We start from the raw sequence: 6,939 nt of genomic DNA, 5'->3' as shown, positions 1-6,939 counted from the left end.
TGTGGTGAGGACTAATTGAATAAATGCACAGATTTGTTTTCTTCCGCATCTTATACCGCTGCATAAAACATTCTCAGATTGTGAAAATTTGGTATTTTGATTCGTTTGAAGGAAAGTATCATTCAAGGCACGACAGATACTCAAAACGGCGGTTTCCTGCAATCGCAATAAGAAAACTCGTAGCAGATATGCTTCTTTTGTCGTGCAGCGTACAATGTAAAAGTGAGATCAGATTCGAAAAAAAGTGAACTGAGTGACGTACGTCGGTGCTTCCTCAATGTTCAATGAAAAAAGGTTTCATGAAGTATAACGTAGCCAACAACAGAAACAAACTGCTGCATCTTAATTGAAGAACAAGCAAAGTGCTGCACATTCGTGGTAGAACTTGGACATAGATTGGAATACGCCTATTTTATTATGAAAGCGAAATAAAAACTATTTTACAAAACCCTTTGCATTCATCGTGATGTCGACAGATCTGTGTAGTGTCAATTATGCTATTTGGATTAAAATCCTTTACTTTCAACTAATTCAGTAACCTGTGGCAGAAGAGCCTTTTAAATTTTTTTGTTTCTGCTTCCGCGCCGCTGGCGCCGCCGCCGCCGATGAAAATTGGCCGCGCGCCGCCGCCGATGAAATAACCGGCGTGCGCCGACAACGCCGCCGCCGCCGGTGGAAATCGCCTCGGCGCACACCTCTAAATCACGACATCAGGAAAACCTTTCTACTCACTACACTTGTGCTAGTGGGGGCCTTGGGGCGCCTCGCAGGGGTTGCTTTTGCGCCCATTTTTTGCCGTGTTTCGAGGTGTGCTTGTGTTCTGTGTTTGTTTTTTGTGTTCTGCTGGTGCTGCTCATTGCAAAGATGAGCTATACTCAAGGGAGGACGTGCGACGTCGTATTGTGGATCACTCGCCAGGTATGTACCAAATTCCTGCGGTCAGCGCTCTGTTAGTGCTACGTTTTTTTGTAACATGTGGACGATAAGTAAAGTTTGTCAGCGTAGCGAACCTGTTTGTGTGTATCGCTTCATCAGGATGAAGGCAAGTTTGTGCGAAGTTATGTGTGGGCGAGCTTTTTCTTTTGATTGAAGCATGGGTCAGTGTTTATGTGTGCACAGCGGGAATTCGGCGGCAGATTTGAGCAGAGAATGGCGGCAGCCGCCTCTGTCAGCAGGGGTGTTGGAAGGGGGCCCTGCTCGCGATGGACTACTATTTTGGGTAAATAATTCTTGGCCGAAGACGGTGTTTGTTAGCTCTAAACGTTGACCACGTCTAGAGCGCGTGTGTTTGGATCGGTTTCTTTATATATATATATATATATATATATATATATATATATATATATATACCGAAAAGTGGAGGACGGGCAAAACGAATTTTTTTCATTTTCCGTATACGTTTCAGCCGGGGACCGCCCTTCATCAGGAAAAAATATATATATATTCTTAAATAAAATAGCTTTCGTGGCCACGGCAGACGCGCAAAACTGCGTTGCTACAGCGCCGTATAGTTTCGCTGTAGCAAAATAGTGAGTGTTACGAACGAAAGCGCACCGAAAAGCGAGAATATCCCAATGACACACGAGCAAACCTCCGAGACTGCCAAATTAATATCAAACTCAAAAAAGCACACGATGGACGTAGCTTTAGCAGCTGATTATTGTTACGGCTGGATGTAACTTATGCCTTTTGCAAAAGCTACGTCTAAACGTAACAATAAAAGCCGTTAAAATTACGTCCAGCGTGACAACTATACAAAACGGGCTTGTTAGACCCACCAGACCAATCGGCAGTTGTGACGCAGATGGCTAAGGCAGCACGTACAAGATCATGGGGTCGTTGGTTTGAGCCCCTCCATAACTTTTTCTTTTTTTTGCACAAGTGCTTTTTTAAACTTTGCAGCATTATTGTTCTATGGGCACCGCTTATATTTTTTTCTCGGTGACAAATATTTCTCGCTGTGCGTGATTGTTTTTGTCGTATCTGTGCGTGTTTAGGTCGTATGTAAAAGGTGTTGCGCGACTGAAACAATCAAGTATTCTCTTCTTGCTGTAGCGGCCACAAAAAAAAAGCATTTCTCTGTAATTAGTTGAAGTTCCATGAAACTCTAGCAGATGCAAACATCACCGTGGTACCATGGACGGAACGCAAGCAGTGGCTACGGTTATGTCTAGACCATTGGCTCTAGTTACGGCTGGACGTAAAAAAAGCGCTGGCTATAGTTACGTCTGACCGCTTAATTCAGCGAGCGAAAGTGTCAAATGCTGCCGTAGCAGATGCAATTGTCGCCATAGATATATGGTGGGTACCGTGCATGTAACGCAAGCAGTGGCTATAGTTATGTCTAGACGTAGCACTACCGCTAGCTATAGCTACTGCTGGACGTAACAATAGCGCTGGCTATAGTTACGTCTAGACGTAACGATTGTGGTGGTTATAGTTACGTCTGGACGTAACGATTGCGGTGCTTACAGTTACGACGTAACTGTATGACGTACGATGTAACTACGTCGTAACTGTACGACGTAGTTACGACGTAACGTAACTCTAACCACATTGTTTTTTTTTTATTTTTGCAAGTCTGTTCATATTGTGTGTCATAGAAGTGAACCTGTCTAAGACAGTTTCATACGCTGTACTTCCTTTTTTTAATTGCTATCACGAATCCTTGTGGGTAGCTGAACGTATGCAGGTGTATGCATCCGTGCCGGCACGCACCTTTGAACTACCGTGCTACTCGAGTTGTGTTCGCATGCGGCATGTTGCTTCATCTCAGGTAGGACTCGCAAAGCTTGCACTTATGTTTAGGTAGTCATGCTGCCCGTTTAGTCAAATCTGAGCTTACAGCATACAGCCGCAACATCGGTTGCCTGATTCGGCCAGAACTTGTGAATTCTGAGCCGATCGCTAAAATTGAACTGTATTTTTGAACAAATCTTTGATGGCTAATTGTGGCCGAATCTCTGTATCTTATCTGTGTGAGCCATAATTTGATCATTAGTCCATGCGGTTGAGCACATTTGATTTTATTCAGCTTGTCTTCACTATGCTTGGATTTCGTTCTTTTGTTTTGGTTTATTAAATATTGTTTGCGCCTCGCCTAACCTTGGTGTTCAAACTTTGCTAAACACTTTTACATGTACAAACAATAAGAACAGTTGAGACCACCACCTCCAATGAAATTTTCTGATAGATGACAAGCTTAAACTCATCTGGTCTGGAACAGACATGAAAAAAAAATTAAAAACCACACACTGACCATAAATAAAAGCAAAATGTTTGTCACTTATGAGCATGGCGCCTGTACGGAGGCCAACACGCTGTAGTTTTATTTGCTTTCAATTGTGGCCAGCGTGTTGTTTTAATTGCATTCACATCAGAAGACAAGCTTAAGTAAATTCTCTAGGCATACGCTACTGTTGTAGAAGGGATGTCTGGTGCTTGCAGAAACGAAAATTTTATTTATCACTATAAACTCTAGATAATGTTATACAGCACAATATGCATGCATAAGGAATGCATGTGTGCTGTTAGAATCTAAATTGGACATTGTATTCATCTGAGAATCATGAATATCGACTGAGTGTTCCTAAGCTGTCTGCATTGAAGCAAATATACATCGCAAATCAGTCTCATATACTGCTTATTGTGTATTGCTAAATCGCGGCCAATAGCTTCCAAGATTCTGGTTATCGGAGATTGTTGCAGAAGCTTGCATGCTTTGTTGGGATGGTATGTTGTTCAATATGGATGCCTTTTATGTCTTAGCATTCCCACTTTTTTCTCATACACTCATAACACAGCCTGTGATAAATGGTGCTTGAGGGGTACTGCCAATTTAGCCAACCCGAATTATTGAAACTGATGGCCATTATTTAGCAGCAAACAATAGTAATTTTGTGAAATCAAATTCTGATAATATAGCGATAATCGTCTCAATGTAAGCCACTGATAGAAAGCTACATTAGCTTTATTCAAAATAAAATGCAAAATTTAATTTTATGTTACCTGCAATGAATACTTGATAAAAGTGCATACCATCATGTATGTGCTGTCATATCACTAAATTGGCATGTATACGCACTATGCAGCAGCGCTATTCAAGCATATTTGTGACATACCTGTAATGTGGAAATTGCATTTTCTTTTTAAAGTTGCAGCTGTTCTCACCAAAAACATTGAGGAAGTTTTTCTTGTAACTTGTCTGGTTTTCGTACATCCTGCTCTTTTAAGACTCATTGTTTCTGATCATTCTAAAAAAACTGCCAATTAAAGCTTTACTAACCGACAAATTTCACTAAATTGTTTTTTTTTTCATTGCAGTCTATACATGCTCGTCGTACGGAGAGTGGGAAGACGTCCGGACTAGCCTGTCATCAATGCTGGCTTGTGGAAAACTTGGCTGCTGGTGCACAGCAGCTGCGCATAGTTTCTGTTTTCTGTGAAAAGGGAACTTCACAGAACCACCTGGTAGCGGTATTCAAGGAGCACACATGTTCAGGATGTTCAAAATAACCATTTTGTTTTTCCTTTAAAAAAAGAAGTCAGCGCTGTAAGTTATGTGTGTAAAAACCATCTTTGCAGACAGCAATGCATCCAGTGGGACGCAATGTGAGACAATAATTATCATTGTCAGCAGTGCCGTTGAGTAAGATTAATTAATGAACTTATTCGTGACCACCGCAGGTTGTCACATATGTGTTGAATATTTCACCGAGTCACATTTCTACATAACTTCTATTATAAGAATTTTAGCATGCCTGTGCTCAGATATCCTGCTGAAAAGTTTAGTTGCGGCTTGCAACAGTATGTATGCAGGAAAGTGAGAACTAGGACAGACTCCCTGATTTGACTGATGCATTTAATCTGACCATAAGTCAAAGGCATGTGTGAACATTATAATAACGGTTTTTTACTTTTGGCTGGCGAAAGCAATAACTGGCTGCTTGTCTCACCAAGAAGTAATATTTTGCTGATCCTAACTGCCTTGCATGTGTAATCATGAAAAGCAAAGTTAAACTTTAGAACGGTATATCTAGAAACATAAACATGCTCAAAGAGTTTTTCCAAGTGGGACTGTGTAGAAACACGCCTGCCTCCAACTTTCCAATGCAGACATACCCGCTTGTTTCAGTTACTAAAATTTCAATAATCTTAGTTCATTGGGCAACTGACAGCATTATTTTTTTCTTTGTGTCCCACTGGACACAACTTATCTGGAAAGTGTTTTTTTCTGCTCTTGGAGCTGAATATCAGTTCAACTACAAAGCACATTTCTGAATGTGTCAGTGCTACTTACTAAGCTCTTTAATGCATATTTAGGTTTTTCAAGATCCACTAAGTAAGTTGCTCTCCACACTTGCATGTCATGTTTTAATTTATGCCTTGTTATTGTTGACTGAACATTGTTAATGATAACTAATAGAAGTCATTCTGGAATATTGTAACTTGAGTTCATGGATTGAGGGGGGGGGGAGTGATAGGTGAATTTTTATAACTACATAGTAATATCTGCTTGCTATACTTTTTGTGAAGTTACTCGGATCCTGCAAGATCACAACTTACTGATCTGGAAGAGCCACACTTTCCTAATGTATCGAAATTCATTATAGTAAATGTGAGTATGTCGCTTCAAAAAAACGTTGCTTCAGATTTAATCATTTCGTTTAGAATAAGCAACCTCAGCAATTGCTGTTGTCATTGTTCATTTAACACGAATAAGATAGACGTTTTACTTCCTCCAAACACGTTTATATCATTCATCTCATACAATATCAGATGCAAAAAACACGAAATATACTTGGCATGTGTTCGATCGCATAACAGTGGACTCGAGCCTTTTGGAAATTTCAGTGACTGCAACTTCAGTGATGGCGATTGAGTGAGCAGTTATGAAGTGAATATAAAAACTGTGAGACGAAAAGAGCGATGAAAGGCGGGAAAATGCGAACACAACTGTTTGCGTCCCTGCGCTTTTGAATGTTTTTGTCTATTTCTGTCACGACGTTCTTAATGATAATGCCACTTATTCAACCTTACATTCAACAGTGAACATATAATCGGAACAAATGATCGTGGCATTTTTTATTTTTTTACTTCTTTACACCTTTGCCTAAAAAACCAGTTGAAAATTGCTTCACAGTTAGGTAGGCGATCATTTTCAGGGATAATATCCGAGTGAGTGCATATTAGTTGGCAACACTCACACACACAAAAGGTTTACGTTCACTCCCCCACAGCCGCAGGCGGCGAACGTTTTTGCAAACAGGAGTTTTGACACCACCTTCTTGTTTTCTCTTCGCTCTAGTTTTTTTTTCTGATTCCCGCCTTATCTCTAGTTTTCTTCTAATGCCTGCTTTTAAGCCCTTGGTATATTTGTCATTAGTTTCGGTTATTTCCAAACGCTGACGCGTTGGGATGTCGTGCATCTCCCACAAGGCCATGTGGAACTGATGTTCGCTTTAGTAAAACCACTCGAGCACCCCTTCCAGTGAAGAAGTTCGGCTCTCTGGGGTCATTTGTGGAACGGTACACAGACTCAAACTTACATCTGCAAAACATGCAAAGGCAAAAAGGTGCCGCAAACCAGCTGGTGGGCGATAAGATTTTATATTTGAAAAAAATATATATAAATACTGGCAGCTGACACACACGTTGAGTGCCTCGAGCCGGGAGATTGTGAGGAGGGTCGTTCTGGAAGGAGCTGCGGTATAGGGAAAAAAAAAGATCATCGGCATAAACGATCTGCTATAATCGTCTCTGTTTACTTTTGATGTTATTTGTTATTGTTGTTTTGTTCTGCCTCCATCTTGTGTGCCCAACTTTTGGCTTATGTGTCTATTAACAATAAAATCATTCATTAGTTATTTTCATATTAGCCTCTCCACGGGCCTTGGCAAATCCCAATAGCACTCATACTCACTTATCTTCTGGCAGTTT

The 6,939-nt window shown here is 40.7% G+C and overlaps 1 long non-coding RNA gene across 1 annotated transcript; it reads left to right on the top strand.

The window, feature by feature from the left end:
- Positions 1 to 689: 689 nt before the first annotated feature.
- LOC142776862 (uncharacterized) lies at positions 690 to 4,643 on the top strand. The gene is made up of 2 exons (XR_012887853.1): positions 690 to 918; positions 4,324 to 4,643. It is a non-coding gene; the product is annotated as an uncharacterized LOC142776862 (long non-coding RNA).
- The last annotated feature ends 2,296 nt before the right edge of the window (positions 4,644 to 6,939 follow it).

This window comes from Rhipicephalus microplus, chromosome X (genome assembly GCF_043290135.1).
Source record: "Rhipicephalus microplus isolate Deutch F79 chromosome X, USDA_Rmic, whole genome shotgun sequence".
Classification (NCBI taxonomy): Eukaryota; Metazoa; Arthropoda; class Arachnida; order Ixodida; family Ixodidae; genus Rhipicephalus; species Rhipicephalus microplus.
Note: the sequence above shows the minus strand (reverse complement) of the source record. Positions and strands in the feature narration are given on the sequence as shown.